This window comes from Mytilus californianus, unplaced genomic scaffold, assembly GCF_021869535.1.
Source record: "Mytilus californianus isolate M0D057914Y unplaced genomic scaffold, xbMytCali1.0.p SCAF_8, whole genome shotgun sequence".
Taxonomy (NCBI): Eukaryota; Metazoa; Mollusca; class Bivalvia; order Mytilida; family Mytilidae; genus Mytilus; species Mytilus californianus.
In genome coordinates this window covers 73,651,867-73,673,243 of record NW_026262734.1, presented here as the reverse complement: position 1 = coordinate 73,673,243, position 21,377 = coordinate 73,651,867, and positions in this window count along the sequence as shown.

Sequence of the window (21,377 nt, the reverse complement as noted above, 5' to 3'; positions counted from 1 at the left end):
ACGACAACTGTTGGCTATGTAGGATATCATTTTTTAATAAAAGACAGTATTTTTAATGTCAAGTGACTGCAAAATTTCTTTGTCTGCACCTTGCAATCATTATTTTCGTGCACCATTCAGTAAATCAGCAGCTAACGTGTTTTCGGGAACAACACTTTACAATTATTACAAAAATCTACATGTCTTTCACTGCCAAAATGACAAGAATTTTCGACGGGGTTACGTCCCTGCTAACGTAAATGTTTAGGTTTCAGCTCTGTGGTTCCCAGTGAAACGATGATAATGCGTGTGTTCACTTGTGCTGAACAGCGAAGACATCAAATTAAGTAATAAAACACAAGGAAGCAAGAACTTTATTATTTTAACATAGGATTTCTAGGAGATTTTATTCTATCGCAAAGAAATGTCTGAATATCAAACAGACATAGTTGCCTTTCATACAAATTTGACACGAAATAGTCCGACAATACCACCTGAAAAATATTAACATTATATCATATTTCACTATCAAGAAATAATGCAACTAATAATTATAAGCCATTGGATTCTCACGAAAATGATACTATACGATTTTACAAACATCAACACGAAAGGAACTATATTTGAGGACAACCGATTACGAGCGACCAAAGAAGCCAAATTTTAAATTACTGGTAGTTACTATTTGTAATTTTGCTTTCTTTTGATTGTTTATCTTAATATACATATGAAATCATACATAAATACAAATGTACTGTGTGGTTAAATATTAATTTATATATATGTGTTCCTCTGCAGAAGTTAACTTATGGCTATATTTTTGTTTTCGTTTGTTTTCTTTGAATTGTCGAATCTAAAGAAATACTTTGTTGAACTTGTACCATTTGTATCAATCTCTTGAATCAACGAATGAAATATGCATTTAGCTGCAATACTCATGTTTTTTCTTGTTTTTCGATACTACCTACACGGTGCTGTCATATTACACGATGGAAACCAACACTATATATCGAACGTCAACATAAAAGTCTTGGTTTATCTAAATTATTTTGTTTATTTCAAAATTTCCATACATATATCAACTTTTCTCGCATTCAATAATTTGAAGCTAACAGGATTATGAGGGTTAAATACCTTGATGCATTGGTAAATTTAGTAATTATATACCTCGAAAATGTTTGAAAAGTATTATTTATGGGACTAAAAGCTTTGCAAACGAAATAAGAAGAAAGAATAATCAGCAATCAGAAAAAAGATAAGATGAGGAGAAAGAAATAATATTGATACGAAAAGAGAGAAGAAGATATTCCAGAATCATAATGCATAACAGAGATGAGGCCTGCGTATGAAGGTCTGTATGTACATCAAAAAAGATGTGTGGCGACCTTTTAGTTTAGTCATTACACGATGTAAGACTTTCTATTAGACTTAGAGAACGTTTAATAACTTTACGACAACTGTTGGCTATGTAGGATATCATTTTTTAATAAAAGACAGTATTTTTAATGTCAAGTGACTGCAAAATTTCTTTGTCTGCACCTTGCAATCATTATTTTCGTGCACCATTCAGTAAATCAGCAGCTAACGTGTTTTCGGGAACAACACTTTACAATTATTACAAAAATCTACATGTCTTTCACTGCCAAAATGACAAGAATTTTCGACGGGGTTACGTCCCTGCTAACGTAAATGTTTAGGTTTCAGCTCTGTGGTTCCCAGTGAAACGATGATAATGCGTGTGTTCACTTGTGCTGAACAGCGAAGACATCAAATTAAGTAATAAAACACAAGGAAGCAAGAACTTTATTATTTTAACATAGGATTTCTAGGAGATTTTATTCTATCGCAAAGAAATGTCTGAATATCAAACAGACATAGTTGCCTTTCATACAAATTTGACACGAAATAGTCCGACAATACCACCTGAAAAATATTAACATTATATCATATTTCACTATCAAGAAATAATGCAACTAATAATTATAAGCCATTGGATTCTCACGAAAATGATACTATACGATTTTACAAACATCAACACGAAAGGAACTATATTTGAGGACAACCGATTACGAGCGACCAAAGAAGCCAAATTTTAAATTACTGGTAGTTACTATTTGTAATTTTGCTTTCTTTTGATTGTTTATCTTAATATACATATGAAATCATACATAAATACAAATGTACTGTGTGGTTAAATATTAATTTATATATATGTGTTCCTCTGCAGAAGTTAACTTATGGCTATATTTTTGTTTTCGTTTGTTTTCTTTGAATTGTCGAATCTAAAGAAATACTTTGTTGAACTTGTACCATTTGTATCAATCTCTTGAATCAACGAATGAAATATGCATTTAGCTGCAATACTCATGTTTTTTCTTGTTTTTCGATACTACCTACACGGTGCTGTCATATTACACGATGGAAACCAACACTATATATCGAACGTCAACATAAAAGTCTTGGTTTATCTAAATTATTTTGTTTATTTCAAAATTTCCATACATATATCAACTTTTCTCGCATTCAATAATTTGAAGCTAACAGGATTATGAGGGTTAAATACCTTGATGCATTGGTAAATTTAGTAATTATATACCTCGAAAATGTTTGAAAAGTATTATTTATGGGACTAAAAGCTTTGCAAACGAAATAAGAAGAAAGAATAATCAGCAATCAGAAAAAAGATAAGATGAGGAGAAAGAAATAATATTGATACGAAAAGAGAGAAGAAGATATTCCAGAATCATAATGCATAACAGAGATGAGGCCTGCGTATGAAGGTCTGTATGTACATCAAAAAAGATGTGTGGCGACCTTTTAGTTTAGTCATTACACGATGTAAGACTTTCTATTAGACTTAGAGAACGTTTAATAACTTTACGACAACTGTTGGCTATGTAGGATATCATTTTTTAATAAAAGACAGTATTTTTAATGTCAAGTGACTGCAAAATTTCTTTGTCTGCACCTTGCAATCATTATTTTCGTGCACCATTCAGTAAATCAGCAGCTAACGTGTTTTCGGGAACAACACTTTACAATTATTACAAAAATCTACATGTCTTTCACTGCCAAAATGACAAGAATTTTCGACGGGGTTACGTCCCTGCTAACGTAAATGTTTAGGTTTCAGCTCTGTGGTTCCCAGTGAAACGATGATAATGCGTGTGTTCACTTGTGCTGAACAGCGAAGACATCAAATTAAGTAATAAAACACAAGGAAGCAAGAACTTTATTATTTTAACATAGGATTTCTAGGAGATTTTATTCTATCGCAAAGAAATGTCTGAATATCAAACAGACATAGTTGCCTTTCATACAAATTTGACACGAAATAGTCCGACAATACCACCTGAAAAATATTAACATTATATCATATTTCACTATCAAGAAATAATGCAACTAATAATTATAAGCCATTGGATTCTCACGAAAATGATACTATACGATTTTACAAACATCAACACGAAAGGAACTATATTTGAGGACAACCGATTACGAGCGACCAAAGAAGCCAAATTTTGAATTACTGATAGTTACTATTTGTAATTTTGCTTTCTTTTGATTGTTTATCTTAATATACATATGAAATCATACATAAATACAAATGTACTGTGTGGTTAAATATTAATTTATATATATGTGTTCCTCTGCAGAAGTTAACTTATGGCTATATTTTTGTTTTCGTTTGTTTTCTTTGAATTGTCGAATCTAAAGAAATACTTTGTTGAACTTGTACCATTTGTATCAATCTCTTGAATCAACGAATGAAATATGCATTTAGCTGCAATACTCATGTTTTTTCTTGTTTTTCGATACTACCTACACGGTATTGTCATATTACACGATGGAAACCAACACTATATATCGAACGTCAACATAAAAGTCTTGGTTTATCTAAATTATTTTGTTTATTTCAAAATTTCCATACATATATCAACTTTTCTCGCATTCAATAATTTGAAGCTAACAGGATTATGAGGGTTAAATACCTTGATGCATTGGTAAATTTAGTAATTATATACCTCGAAAATGTTTGAAAAGTATTATTTATGGGACTAAAAGCTTTGCAAACGAAATAAGAAGAAAGAATAATCAGCAATCAGAAAAAAGATAAGATGAGGAGAAAGAAATAATATTGATACGAAAAGAGAGAAGAAGATATTCCAGAATCATAATGCATAACAGAGATGAGGCCTGCGTATGAAGGTCTGTATGTACATCAAAAAAGATGTGTGGCGACCTTTTAGTTTAGTCATTACACGATGTAAGACTTTCTATTAGACTTAGAGAACGTTTAATAACTTTACGACAACTGTTGGCTATGTAGGATATCATTTTTTAATAAAAGACAGTATTTTTAATGTCAAGTGACTGCAAAATTTCTTTGTCTGCACCTTGCAATCATTATTTTCGTGCACCATTCAGTAAATCAGCAGCTAACGTGTTTTCGGGAACAACACTTTACAATTATTACAAAAATCTACATGTCTTTCACTGCCAAAATGACAAGAATTTTCGACGGGGTTACGTCCCTGCTAACGTAAATGTTTAGGTTTCAGCTCTGTGGTTCCCAGTGAAACGATGATAATGCGTGTGTTCACTTGTGCTGAACAGCGAAGACATCAAATTAAGTAATAAAACACAAGGAAGCAAGAACTTTATTATTTTAACATAGGATTTCTAGGAGATTTTATTCTATCGCAAAGAAATGTCTGAATATCAAACAGACATAGTTGCCTTTCATACAAATTTGACACGAAATATTCCGACAATACCACCTGAAAAATATTAACATTATATCATATTTCACTATCAAGAAATAATGCAACTAATAATTATAAGCCATTGGATTCTCACGAAAATGATACTATACGATTTTACAAACATCAACACGAAAGGAACTATATTTGAGGACAACCGATTACGAGCGACCAAAGAAGCCAAATTTTGAATTACTGGTAGTTACTATTTGTAATTTTGCTTTCTTTTGATTGTTTATCTTAATATACATATGAAATCATACATAAATACAAATGTACTGTGTGGTTAAATATTAATTTATATATATGTGTTCCTCTGCAGAAGTTAACTTATGGCTATATTTTTGTTTTCGTTTGTTTTCTTTGAATTGTCGAATCTAAAGAAATACTTTGTTGAACTTGTACCATTTGTATCAATCTCTTGAATCAACGAATGAAATATGCATTTAGCTGCAATACTCATGTTTTTTCTTGTTTTTTCGATACTACCTACACGGTATTGTCATATTACACGATGGAAACCAACACTATATATCGAACGTCAACATAAAAGTCTTGGTTTATCTAAATTATTTTGTTTATTTCAAAATTTCCATACATATATCAACTTTTCTCGCATTCAATAATTTGAAGCTAACAGGATTATGAGGGTTAAATACCTTGATGCATTGGTAAATTTAGTAATTATATACCTCGAAAATGTTTGAAAAGTATTATTTATGGGACTAAAAGCTTTGCAAACGAAATAAGAAGAAAGAATAATCAGCAATCAGAAAAAAGATAAGATGAGGAGAAAGAAATAATATTGATACGAAAAGAGAGAAGAAGATATTCCAGAATCATAATGCATAACAGAGATGAGGCCTGCGTATGAAGGTCTGTATGTACATCAAAAAAGATGTGTGGCGACCTTTTAGTTTAGTCATTACACGATGTAAGACTTTCTATTAGACTTAGAGAACGTTTAATAACTTTACGACAACTGTTGGCTATGTAGGATATCATTTTTTAATAAAAGACAGTATTTTTAATGTCAAGTGACTGCAAAATTTCTTTGTCTGCACCTTGCAATCATTATTTTCGTGCACCATTCAGTAAATCAGCAGCTAACGTGTTTTCGGGAACAACACTTTACAATTATTACAAAAATCTACATGTCTTTCACTGCCAAAATGACAAGAATTTTCGACGGGGTTACGTCCCTGCTAACGTAAATGTTTAGGTTTCAGCTCTGTGGTTCCCAGTGAAACGATGATAATGCGTGTGTTCACTTGTGCTGAACAGCGAAGACATCAAATTAAGTAATAAAACACAAGGAAGCAAGAACTTTATTATTTTAACATAGGATTTCTAGGAGATTTTATTCTATCGCAAAGAAATGTCTGAATATCAAACAGACATAGTTGCCTTTCATACAAATTTGACACGAAATATTCCGACAATACCACCTGAAAAATATTAACATTATATCATATTTCACTATCAAGAAATAATGCAACTAATAATTATAAGCCATTGGATTCTCACGAAAATGATACTATACGATTTTACAAACATCAACACGAAAGGAACTATATTTGAGGACAACCGATTACGAGCGACCAAAGAAGCCAAATTTTAAATTACTGGTAGTTACTATTTGTAATTTTGCTTTCTTTTGATTGTTTATCTTAATATGCATATGCAATCATACATAAATACAAATGTACTGTGTGGTTAAATATTAATTTATATATATGTGTTCCTCTGCAGAAGTTAACTTATGGCTATATTTTTGTTTTCGTTTGTTTTCTTTGAATTGTCGAATCTAAAGAAATACTTTGTTGAACTTGTACCATTTGTATCAATCTCTTGAATCAACGAATGAAATATGCATTTAGCTGCAATACTCATGTTTTTTCTTGTTTTTCGATACTACCTACACGGTATTGTCATATTACACGATGGAAACCAACACTATATATCGAAATTCAACATAAAAGTCTTGGTTTATCTAAATTATTTTGTTTATATCAAAATTTCCATACATATATCAACTTTTCTCGCATTCAATAATTTGAAGCTAACAGGATTATGAGGGTTAAATACCTTGATGCATTGGTAAATTTAGTAATTATATACCTCGAAAATGTTTGAAAAGTATTATTTATGGGACTAAAAGCTTTGCAAACGAAATAAGAAGAAAGAATAATCAGCAATCAGAAAAAAGATAAGATGAGGAGAAAGAAATAATATTGATACGAAAAGAGAGAAGAAGATATTCCAGAATCATAATGCATAACAGAGATGAGGCCTGCGTATGAAGGTCTGTATGTACATCAGAAAAGATGTGTGGCGACCTTTTAGTTTAGTCATTACACGATGTAAGACTTTCTATTAGACTTAGAGAACGTTTAATAACTTTACGACAACTGTTGGCTATGTAGGATATCATTTTTTAATAAAAGACAGTATTTTTAATGTCAAGTGACTGCAAAATTTCTTTGTCTGCACCTTGCAATCATTATTTTCGTGCACCATTCAGTAAATCAGCAGCTAACGTGTTTTCGGGAACAACACTTTACAATTATTACAAAAATCTACATGTCTTTCACTGCCAAAATGACAAGAATTTTCGACGGGGTTACGTCCCTGATAACGTAAATGTTTAGGTTTCAGCTCTGTGGTTCCCAGTGAAACGATGATAATGCGTGTGTTCACTTGTGCTGAACAGCGAAGACATCAAATTAAGTAATAAAACACAAGGAAGCAAGAACTTTATTATTTTAACATAGGATTTCTAGGAGATTTTATTCTATCGCAAAGAAATGTCTGAATATCAAACAGACATAGTTGCCTTTCATACAAATTTGACACGAAATAGTCCGACAATACCACCTGAAAAATATTAACATTATATCATATTTCACTATCAAGAAATAATGCAACTAATAATTATAAGCCATTGGATTCTCACGAAAATGATACTATACGATTTTACAAACATCAACACGAAAGGAACTATATTTGAGGACAACCGATTACGAGCGACCAAAGAAGCCAAATTTTAAATTACTGGTAGTTACTATTTGTAATTTTGCTTTCTTTTGATTGTTTATCTTAATATGCATATGCAATCATACATAAATACAAATGTACTGTGTGGTTAAATATTAATTTATATATATGTGTTCCTCTGCAGAAGTTAACTTATGGCTATATTTTTGTTTTCGTTTGTTTTCTTTGAATTGTCGAATCTAAAGAAATACTTTGTTGAACTTGTACCATTTGTATCAATCTCTTGAATCAACGAATGAAATATGCATTTAGCTGCAATACTCATGTTTTTTCTTGTTTTTCGATACTACCTACACGGTATTGTCATATTACACGATGGAAACCAACACTATATATCGAACGTCAACATAAAAGTCTTGGTTTATCTAAATTATTTTGTTTATTTCAAAATTTCCATACATATATCAACTTTTCTCGCATTCAATAATTTGAAGCTAACAGGATTATGAGGGTTAAATACCTTGATGCATTGGTAAATTTAGTAATTATATACCTCGAAAATGTTTGAAAAGTATTATTTATGGGACTAAAAGCTTTGCAAACGAAATAAGAAGAAAGAATAATCAGCAATCAGAAAAAAGATAAGATGAGGAGAAAGAAATAATATTGATACGAAAAGAGAGAAGAAGATATTCCAGAATCATAATGCATAACAGAGATGAGGCCTGCGTATGAAGGTCTGTATGTACATCAGAAAAGATGTGTGGCGACCTTTTAGTTTAGTCATTACACGATGTAAGACTTTCTATTAGACTTAGAGAACGTTTAATAACTTTACGACAACTGTTGGCTATGTAGGATATCATTTTTTAATAAAAGACAGTATTTTTAATGTCAAGTGACTGCAAAATTTCTTTGTCTGCACCTTGCAATCATTATTTTCGTGCACCATTCAGTAAATCAGCAGCTAACGTGTTTTCGGGAACAACACTTTACAATTATTACAAAAATCTACATGTCTTTCACTGCCAAAATGACAAGAATTTTCGACGGGGTTACGTCCCTGCTAACGTAAATGTTAGGTTTCAGCTCTGTGGTTCCCAGTGAAACGATGATAATGCGTGTGTTCACTTGTGCTGAACAGCGAAGACATCAAATTAAGTAATAAAACACAAGGAAGCAAGAACTTTATTATTTTAACATAGGATTTCTAGGAGATTTTTTTCTATCGCAAAGAAATGTCTGAATATCAAACAGACATAGTTGCCTTTCATACAAATTTGACACGAAATAGTCCGACAATACCACCTGAAAAATATTAACATTATATCATATTTCACTATCAAGAAATAATGCAACTAATAATTATAAGCCATTGGATTCTCACGAAAATGATACTATACGATTTTACAAACATCAACACGAAAGGAACTATATTTGAGGACAACCGATTACGAGCGACCAAAGAAGCCAAATTTTAAATTACTGGTAGTTACTATTTGTAATTTTGCTTTCTTTTGATTGTTTATCTTAATATACATATGAAATCATACATAAATACAAATGTACTGTGTGGTTAAATATTAATTTATATATATGTGTTCCTCTGCAGAAGTTAACTTATGGCTATATTTTTGATTTCGTTTGTTTTCTTTGAATTGTCGAATCTAAAGAAATACTTTGTTGAACTTGTACCATTTGTATCAATCTCTTGAATCAACGAATGAAATATGCATTTAGCTGCAATACTCATGTTTTTTCTTGTTTTTCGATACTACCTACACGGTATTGTCATATTACACGATGGAAACCAACACTATATATCGAACGTCAACATAAAAGTCTTGGTTTATCTAAATTATTTTGTTTATTTCAAAATTTCCATACATATATCAACTTTTCTCGCATTCAATAATTTGAAGCTAACAGGATTATGAGGGTTAAATACCTTGATGCATTGGTAAATTTAGTAATTATATACCTCGAAAATGTTTGAAAAGTATTATTTATGGGACTAAAAGCTTTGCAAACGAAATAAGAAGAAAGAATAATCAGCAATCAGAAAAAAGATAAGATGAGGAGAAAGAAATAATATTGATACGAAATGAGAGAAGAAGATATTCCAGAATCATAATGCATAACAGAGATGAGGCCTGCGTATGAAGGTCTGTATGTACATCAGAAAAGATGTGTGGCGACCTTTTAGTTTAGTCATTACACGATGTAAGACTTTCTATTAGACTTAGAGAACGTTTAATAACTTTACGACAACTGTTGGCTATGTAGGATATCATTTTTTAATAAAAGACAGTATTTTTAATGTCAAGTGACTGCAAAATTTCTTTGTCTGCACCTTGCAATCATTATTTTCGTGCACCATTCAGTAAATCAGCAGCTAACGTGTTTTCGGGAACAACACTTTACAATTATTACAAAAATCTACATGTCTTTCACTGCCAAAATGACAAGAATTTTCGACGGGGTTACGTCCCTGCTAACGTAAATGTTTAGGTTTCAGCTCTGTGGTTCCCAGTGAAACGATGATAATGCGTGTGTTCACTTGTGCTGAACAGCGAAGACATCAAATTAAGTAATAAAACACAAGGAAGCAAGAACTTTATTATTTTAACATAGGATTTCTAGGAGATTTTATTCTATCGCAAAGAAATGTCTGAATATCAAACAGACATAGTTGCCTTTCATACAAATTTGACACGAAATAGTCCGACAATACCACCTGAAAAATATTAACATTATATCATATTTCACTATCAAGAAATAATGCAACTAATAATTATAAGCCATTGGATTCTCACGAAAATGATACTATACGATTTTACAAACATCAACACGAAAGGAACTATATTTGAGGACAACCGATTACGAGCGACCAAAGAAGCCAAATTTTAAATTACTGGTAGTTACTATTTGTAATTTTGCTTTCTTTTGATTGTTTATCTTAATATGCATATGCAATCATACATAAATACAAATGTACTGTGTGGTTAAATATTAATTTATATATATGTGTTCCTCTGCAGAAGTTAACTTATGGCTATATTTTTGTTTTCGTTTGTTTTCTTTGAATTGTCGAATCTAAAGAAATACTTTGTTGAACTTGTACCATTTGTATCAATCTCTTGAATCAACGAATGAAATATGCATTTAGCTGCAATACTCATGTTTTTTCTTTTTTTTCGATACTACCTACACGGTATTGTCATATTACACGATGGAAACCAACACTATATATCGAACGTCAACATAAAAGTCTTGGTTTATCTAAATTATTTTGTTTATTTCAAAATTTCCATACATATATCAACTTTTCTCGCATTCAATAATTTGAAGCTAACAGGATTATGAGGGTTAAATACCTTGATGCATTGGTAAATTTAGTAATTATATACCTCGAAAATGTTTGAAAAGTATTATTTATGGGACTAAAAGCTTTGCAAACGAAATAAGAAGAAAGAATAATCAGCAATCAGAAAAAAGATAAGATGAGGAGAAAGAAATAATATTGATACGAAAAGAGAGAAGAAGATATTCCAGAATCATAATGCATAATAGAGATGAGGCCTGCGTATGAAGGTCTGTATGTACATCAGAAAAGATGTGTGGCGACCTTTTAGTTTAGTCATTACACGATGTAAGACTTTCTATTAGACTTAGAGAACGTTTAATAACTTTACGACAACTGTTGGCTATGTAGGATATCATTTTTTAATAAAAGACAGTATTTTTAATGTCAAGTGACTGCAAAATTTCTTTGTCTGCACCTTGCAATCATTATTTTCGTGCACCATTCAGTAAATCAGCAGCTAACGTGTTTTCGGGAACAACACTTTACAATTATTACAAAAATCTACATGTCTTTCACTGCCAAAATGACAAGAATTTTCGACGGGGTTACGTCCCTGCTAACGTAAATGTTTAGGTTTCAGCTCTGTGGTTCCCAGTGAAACGATGATAATGCGTGTGTTCACTTGTGCTGAACAGCGAAGACATCAAATTAAGTAATAAAACACAAGGAAGCAAGAACTTTATTATTTTAACATAGGATTTCTAGGAGATTTTATTCTATCGCAAAGAAATGTCTGAATATCAAACAGACATAGTTGCCTTTCATACAAATTTGACACGAAATAGTCCGACAATACCACCTGAAAAATATTAACATTATATCATATTTCACTATCAAGAAATAATGCAACTAATAATTAAAAGCCATTGGATTCTCACGAAAATGATACTATACGATTTTACAAACATCAACACGAAAGGAACTATATTTGAGGACAACCGATTACGAGCGACCAAAGAAGCCAAATTTTAAATTACTGGTAGTTACTATTTGTAATTTTGCTTTCTTTTGATTGTTTATCTTAATATACATATGCAATCATACATAAATACAAATGTACTGTGTGGTTAAATATTAATTTATATATATGTGTTCCTCTGCAGAAGTTAACTTATGGCTATATTTTTGTTTTCGTTTGTTTTCTTTGAATTGTCGAATCTAAAGAAATACTTTGTTGAACTTGTACCATTTGTATCAATCTCTTGAATCAACGAATGAAATATGCATTTAGCTGCAATACTCATGTTTTTTCTTGTTTTTCGATACTACCTACACGGTATTGTCATATTACACGATGGAAACCAACACTATATATCGAACGTCAACATAAAAGTCTTGGTTTATCTAAATTATTTTGTTTATTTCAAAATTTCCATACATATATCAACTTTTCTCGCATTCAATAATTTGAAGCTAACAGGATTATGAGGGTTAAATACCTTGATGCATTGGTAAATTTAGTAATTATATACCTCGAAAATGTTTGAAAAGTATTATTTATGGGACTAAAAGCTTTGCAAACGAAATAAGAAGAAAGAATAATCAGCAATCAGAAAAAAGATAAGATGAGGAGAAAGAAATAATATTGATACGAAAAGAGAGAAGAAGATATTCCAGAATCATAATGCATAACAGAGATGAGGCCTGCGTATGAAGGTCTGTATGTACATCAGAAAAGATGTGTGGCGACCTTTTAGTTTAGTCATTACACGATGTAAGACTTTCTATTAGACTTAGAGAACGTTTAATAACTTTACGACAACTGTTGGCTATGTAGGATATCATTTTTTAATAAAAGACAGTATTTTTAATGTCAAGTGACTGCAAAATTTCTTTGTCTGCACCTTGCAATCATTATTTTCGTGCACCATTCAGTAAATAAGCAGCTAACGTGTTTTCGGGAACAACACTTTACAATTATTACAAAAATCTACATGTCTTTCACTGCCAAAATGACAAGAATTTTCGACGGGGTTACGTCCCTGCTAACGTAAATGTTTAGGTTTCAGCTCTGTGGTTCCCAGTGAAACGATGATAATGCGTGTGTTCACTTGTGCTGAACAGCGAAAACATCAAATTAAGTAATAAAACACAAGGAAGCAAGAACTTTATTATTTTAACATAGGATTTCTAGGAGATTTTATTCTATCGCAAAGAAATGTCTGAATATCAAACAGACATAGTTGCCTTTCATACAAATTTGACACGAAATAGTCCGACAATACCACCTGAAAAATATTAACATTATATCATATTTCACTATCAAGAAATAATGCAACTAATAATTATAAGCCATTGGATTCTCACGAAAATGATACTATACGATTTTACAAACATCAACACGAAAGGAACTATATTTGAGGACAACCGATTACGAGCGACCAAAGAAGCCAAATTTTAAATTACTGGTAGTTACTATTTGTAATTTTGCTTTCTTTTGATTGTTTATCTTAATATACATATGCAATCATACATAAATACAAATGTACTGTGTGGTTAAATATTAATTTATATATATGTGTTCCTCTGCAGAAGTTAACTTATGGCTATATTTTTGTTTTCGTTTGTTTTCTTTGAATTGTCGAATCTAAAGAAATACTTTGTTGAACTTGTACCATTTGTATCAATCTCTTGAATCAACGAATGAAATATGCATTTAGCTGCAATACTCATGTTTTTTCTTGTTTTTCGATACTACCTACACGGTATTGTCATATTACACGATGGAAACCAACACTATATATCGAACGTCAACATAAAAGTCTTGGTTTATCTAAATTATTTTGTTTATTTCAAAATTTCCATACATATATCAACTTTTCTCGCATTCAATAATTTGAAGCTAACAGGATTATGAGGGTTAAATACCTTGATGCATTGGTAAATTTAGTAATTATATACCTCGAAAATGTTTGAAAAGTATTATTTATGGGACTAAAAGCTTTGCAAACGAAATAAGAAGAAAGAATAATCAGCAATCAGAAAAAAGATAAGATGAGGAGAAAGAAATAATATTGATACGAAAAGAGAGAAGAAGATATTCCAGAATCATAATGCATAACAGAGATGAGGCCTGCGTATGAAGGTCTGTATGTACATCAGAAAAGATGTGTGGCGACCTTTTAGTTTAGTCATTACACGATGTAAGACTTTCTATTAGACTTAGAGAACGTTTAATAACTTTACGACAACTGTTGGCTATGTAGGATATCATTTTTTAATAAAAGACAGTATTTTTAATGTCAAGTGACTGCAAAATTTCTTTGTCTGCACCTTGCAATCATTATTTTCGTGCACCATTCAGTAAATAAGCAGCTAACGTGTTTTCGGGAACAACACTTTACAATTATTACAAAAATCTACATGTCTTTCACTGCCAAAATGACAAGAATTTTCGACGGGGTTACGTCCCTGCTAACGTAAATGTTTAGGTTTCAGCTCTGTGGTTCCCAGTGAAACGATGATAATGCGTGTGTTCACTTGTGCTGAACAGCGAAAACATCAAATTAAGTAATAAAACACAAGGAAGCAAGAACTTTATTATTTTAACATAGGATTTCTAGGAGATTTTATTCTATCGCAAAGAAATGTCTGAATATCAAACAGACATAGTTGCCTTTCATACAAATTTGACACGAAATAGTCCGACAATACCACCTGAAAAATATTAACATTATATCATATTTCACTATCAAGAAATAATGCAACTAATAATTATAAGCCATTGGATTCTCACGAAAATGATACTATACGATTTTACAAACATCAACACGAAAGGAACTATATTTGAGGACAACCGATTACGAGCGACCAAAGAAGCCAAATTTTAAATTACTGGTAGTTACTATTTGTAATTTTGCTTTCTTTTGATTGTTTATCTTAATATGCATATGCAATCATACATAAATACAAATGTACTGTGTGGTTAAATATTAATTTATATATATGTGTTCCTCTGCAGAAGTTAACTTATGGCTATATTTTTGTTTTCGTTTGTTTTCTTTTAATTGTCGAATCTAAAGAAATACTTTGTTGAACTTGTACCATTTGTATCAATCTCTTGAATCAACGAATGAAATATGCATTTAGCTGCAATACTCATGTTTTTTCTTGTTTTTCGATACTACCTACACGGTATTGTCATATTACACGATGGAAACCAACACTATATATCGAACGTCAACATAAAAGTCTTGGTTTATCTAAATTATTTTGTTTATTTCAAAATTTCCATACATATATCAACTTTCCTCGCATTCAATAATTTGAAGCTAACAGGATTATGAGAGTTAAATACCTTGATGCATTGGTAAATTTAGTAATTATATACCTCGAAAATGTTTGAAAAGTATTATTTATGGGACTAAAAGCTTTGCAAACGAAATAAGAAGAAAGAATAATCAGCAATCAGAAAAAAGATAAGATGAGGAGAAAGAAATAATATTGATACGAAAAGAGAGAAGAAGATATTCCAGAATCATAATGCATAACAGAGATGAGGCCTGCGTATGAAGGTCTGTATGTACATCAGAAAAGATGTGTGGCGACCTTTTAGTTTAGTCATTACACGATGTAAGACTTTCTATTAGACTTAGAGAACGTTTAATAACTTTACGACAACTGTTGGCTATGTAGGATATCATTTTTTAATAAAAGACAGTATTTTTAATGTCAAGTGACTGCAAAATTTCTTTGTCTGCACCTTGCAATCATTATTTTCGTGCACCATTCAGTAAATCAGCAGCTAACGTGTTTTCGGGAACAACACTTTACAATTATTACAAAAATCTACATGTCTTTCACTGCCAAAATGACAAGAATTTTCGACGGGGTTACGTCCCTGCTAACGTAAATGTTTAGGTTTCAGCTCTGTGGTTCCCAGTGAAACGATGATAATGCGTGTGTTCACTTGTGCTGAACAGCGAAGACATCAAATTAAGTAATAAAACACAAGGAAGCAAGAACTTTATTATTTTAACATAGGATTTCTAGGAGATTTTTTTCTATCGCAAAGAAATGTCTGAATATCAAACAGACATAGTTGCCTTTCATACAAATTTGACACGAAATAGTCCGACAATACCACCTGAAAAATATTAACATTATATCATATTTCACTATCAAGAAATAATGCAACTAATAATTATAAGCCATTGGATTCTCACGAAAATGATACTATACGATTTTACAAACATCAACACGAAAGGAACTATATTTGAGGACAACCGATTACGAGCGACCAAAGAAGCCAAATTTTAAATTACTGGTAGTTACTATTTGTAATTTTGCTTTCTTTTGATTGTTTATCTTAATATACATATGAAATCATACATAAATACAAATGTACTGTGTGGTTAAATATTAATTTATATATATGTGTTCCTCTGCAGAAGTTAACTTATGGCTATATTTTTGTTTTCGTTTGTTTTCTTTGAATTGTCGAATCTAAAGAAATACTTTGTTGAACTTGTACCATTTGTATCAATCTCTTGAATCAACGAATGAAATATGCATTTAGCTGCAATACTCATGTTTTTTCTTGTTTTTCGATACTACCTACACGGTATTGTCATATTACACGATGGAAACCAACACTATATATCGAACGTCAACATAAAAGTCTTGGTTTATCTAAATTATTTTGTTTATTTCAAAATTTCCATACATATATCAACTTTTCTCGCATTCAATAATTTGAAGCTAACAGGATTATGAGGGTTAAATACCTTGATGCATTGGTAAATTTAGTAATTATATACCTCGAAAATGTTTGAAAAGTATTATTTATGGGACTAAAAGCTTTGCAAACGAAATAAGAAGAAAGAATAATCAGCAATCAGAAAAAAGATAAGATGAGGAGAAAGAAATAATATTGATACGAAAAGAGAGAAGAAGATATTCCAGAATCATAATGCATAACAGAGATGAGGCCTGCGTATGAAGGTCTGTATGTACATCAGAAAAGATGTGTGGCGACCTTTTAGTTTAGTCATTACACGATGTAAGACTTTCTATTAGACTTAGAGAACGTTTAATAACTTTACGACAACTGTTGGCTATGTAGGATATCATTTTTTAATAAAAGACAGTATTTTTAATGTCAAGTGACTGCAAAATTTCTTTGTCTGCACCTTGCAATCATTATTTTCGTGCACCATTCAGTAAATAAGCAGCTAACGTGTTTTCGGGAACAACACTTTACAATTATTACAAAAATCTACATGTCTTTCACTGCCAAAATGACAAGAATTTTCGACGGGGTTACGTCCCTGCTAACGTAAATGTTTAGGTTTCAGCTCTGTGGTTCCCAGTGAAACGATGATAATGCGTGTGTTCACTTGTGCTGAACAGCGAAGACATCAAATTAAGTAATAAAACACAAGGAAGCAAGAACTTTATTATTTTAACATAGGATTTCTAGGAGATTTTATTCTATCGCAAAGAAATGTCTGAATATCAAAACAGACATAGTTGCCTTTCATACAAATTTGACACGAAATAGTCCGACAATACCACCTGAAAAATATTAACATTATATCATATTTCACTATCAAGAAATAATGCAACTAATAATTATAAGCCATTGGATTCTCACGAAAATGATACTATACGATTTTACAAACATCAACACGAAAGGAACTATATTTGAGGACAACCGATTACGAGCGACCAAAGAAGCCAAATTTTAAATTACTGGTAGTTACTATTTGTAATTTTGCTTTCTTTTGATTGTTTATCTTAATATGCATATGCAATCATACATAAATACAAATGTACTGTGTGGTTAAATATTAATTTATATATATGTGTTCCTCTGCAGAAGTTAACTTATGGCTATATTTTTGTTTTCGTTTGTTTTCTTTGAATTGTCGAATCTAAAGAAATACTTTGTTGAACTTGTACCATTTGTATCAATCTCTTGAATCAACGAATGAAATATGCATTTAGCTGCAATACTCATGTTTTTTCTTGTTTTTCGATACTACCTACACGGTATTGTCATATTACACGATGGAAACCAACACTATATATCGAACGTCAACATAAAAGTCTTGGTTTATCTAAATTATTTTGTTTATTTCAAAATTTCCATACATATATCAACTTTCCTCGCATTCAATAATTTGAAGCTAACAGGATTATGAGGGTTAAATACCTTGATGCATTGGTAAATTTAGTAATTATATACCTCGAAAATGTTTGAAAAGTATTATTTATGGGACTAAAAGCTTTGCAAACGAAATAAGAAGAAAGAATAATCAGCAATCAGAAAAAAGATAAGATGAGGAGAAAGAAATAATATTGATACGAAAAGAGAGAAGAAGATATTCCAGAATCATAATGCATAACAGAGATGAGGCCTGCGTATGAAGGTCTGTATGTACATCAGAAAAGATGTGTGGCGACCTTTTAGTTTAGTCATTACACGATGTAAGACTTTCTATTAGACTTAGAGAACGTTTAATAACTTTACGACAACTGTTGGCTATGTAGGATATCATTTTTTAATAAAAGACAGTATTTTTAATGTCAAGTGACTGCAAAATTTCTTTGTCTGCACCTTGCAATCATTATTTTCGTGCACCATTCAGTAAATAAGCAGCTAACGTGTTTTCGGGAACAACACTTTACAATTATTACAAAAATCTACATGTCTTTCACTGCCAAAATGACAAGAATTTTCGACGGGGTTACGTCCCTGCTAACGTAAATGTTTAGGTTTCAGCTCTGTGGTTCCCAGTGAAACGATGATAATGCGTGTGTTCACTTGTGCTGAACAGCGAAGACATCAAATTAAGTAATAAAACACAAGGAAGCAAGAACTTTATTATTTTAACATAGGATTTCTAGGAGATTTTATTCTATCGCAAAGAAATGTCTGAATATCAAACAGACATAGTTGCCTTTCATACAAATTTGACACGAAATAGTCCGACAATACCACCTGAAAAATATTAACATTATATCATATTTCACTATCAAGAAATAATGCAACTAATAATTATAAGCCATTGGATTCTCACGAAAATGATACTATACGATTTTACAAACATCAACACGAAAGGAACTATATTTGAGGACAACCGATTACGAGCGACCAAAGAAGCCAAATTTTAAATTACTGGTAGTTACTATTTGTAATTTTGCTTTCTTTTGATTGTTTATCTTAATATGCATATGCAATCATACATAAATACAAATGTACTGTGTGGTTAAATATTAATTTATATATATGTGTTCCTCTGCAGAAGTTAACTTATGGCTATATTTTTGTTTTCGTTTGTTTTCTTTGAATTGTCGAATCTAAAGAAATACTTTGTTGAACTTGTACCATTTGTATCAATCTCTTGAATCAACGAATGAAATATGCATTTAGCTGCAATACTCATGTTTTTTCTTGTTTTTCGATACTACCTACACGGTATTGTCATATTACACGATGGAAACCAACACTATATATCGAACGTCAACATAAAAGTCTTGGTTTATCTAAATTATTTTGTTTATTTCAAAATTTCCATACATATATCAACTTTTCTCGCATTCAATAATTTGAAGCTAACAGGATTATGAGGGTTAAATACCTTGATGCATTGGTAAATTTAGTAATTATATACCTCGAAAATGTTTGAAAAGTATTATTTATGGGACTAAAAGCTTTGCAAACGAAATAAGAAGAAAGAATAATCAGCAATCAGAAAAAAGATAAGATGAGGAGAAAGAAATAATATTGATACGAAAAGAGAGAAGAAGATATTCCAGAATCATAATGCATAACAGAGATGAGGCCTGCGTATGAAGGTCTGTATGTACATCAGAAAAGATGTGTGGCGACCTTTTAGTTTAGTCATTACACGATGTAAGACTTTCTATTAGACTTAGAGAACGTTTAATAACTTTACGACAACTGTTGGCTATGTAGGATATCATTTTTTAATAAAAGACAGTATTTTTAATGTCAAGTGACTGCAAAATTTCTTTGTCTGCACCTTGCAATCATTATTTTCGTGCACCATTCAGTAAATCAGCAGCTAACGTGTTTTCGGGAACAACACTTTACAATTATTACAAAAATCTACATGTCTTTCACTGCCAAAATGACAAGAATTTTCGACGGGGTTACGTCCCTGCTAACGTAAATGTTTAGGTTTCAGCTCTGTGGTTCCCAGTGAAACGATGATAATGCGTGTGTTCACTTGTGCTGAACAGCGAAGACATCAAATTAAGTAATAAAACACAAGGAAGCAAGAACTTTATTATTTTAACATAGGATTTCTAGGAGATTTTATTCTATCGCAAAGAAATGTCTGAATATCAAACAGACATAGTTGCCTTTCATACAAATTTGACACGAAATAGTCCGACAATACCACCTGAAAAATATTAACATTATATCATATTTCACTATCAAGAAATAATGCAACTAATAATTATAAGCCATTGGATTCTCACGAAAATGATACTATACGATTTTACAAACATCAACACGAAAGGAACTATATTTGAGGACAACCGATTACGAGCGACCAAAGAAGCCAAATTTTAAATTACTGGTAGTTACTATTTGTAATTTTGCTTTCTTTTGATTGTTTATCTTAATATACATATGAAATCATACATAAATACAAATGTACTGTGTGGTTAAATATTAATTTATATATATGTGTTCCTCTGCAGAAGTTAACTTATGGCTATATTTTTGTTTTCGTTTGTTTTCTTTGAATTGTCGAATCTAAAGAAATACTTTGTTGAACTTGTACCATTTGTATCAATCTCTTGAATCAACGAATGAAATATGCATTTAGCTGCAATACTCATGTTTTTTCTTGTTTTTCGATACTACCTACACGGTATTGTCATATTACACGATGGAAACCAACACTATATATCGAACATCAACATAAAAGTCTTGGTTTATCTAAATTATTTTGTTTATTTCAAAATTTCCATACATATATCAACTTTTCTCGCATTCAATAATTTGAAGCTAACAGGATTATGAGGGTTAAATACCTTGATGCATTGGTAAATTTAGTAATTATATACCTCGAAAATGTTTGAAAAGTATTATTTATGGGACTAAAAGCTTTGCAAACGAAATAAGAAGAAAGAATAATCAGCAATCAGAAAAAAGATAAGATGAGGAGAAAGAAATAATATTGATACGAAAAGAGAGAAGAAGATATTCCAGAATCATAATGCATAACAGAGATGAGGCCTGCGTATGAAGGTCTGTATGTACATCAGAAAAGATGTGTGGCGACCTTTTA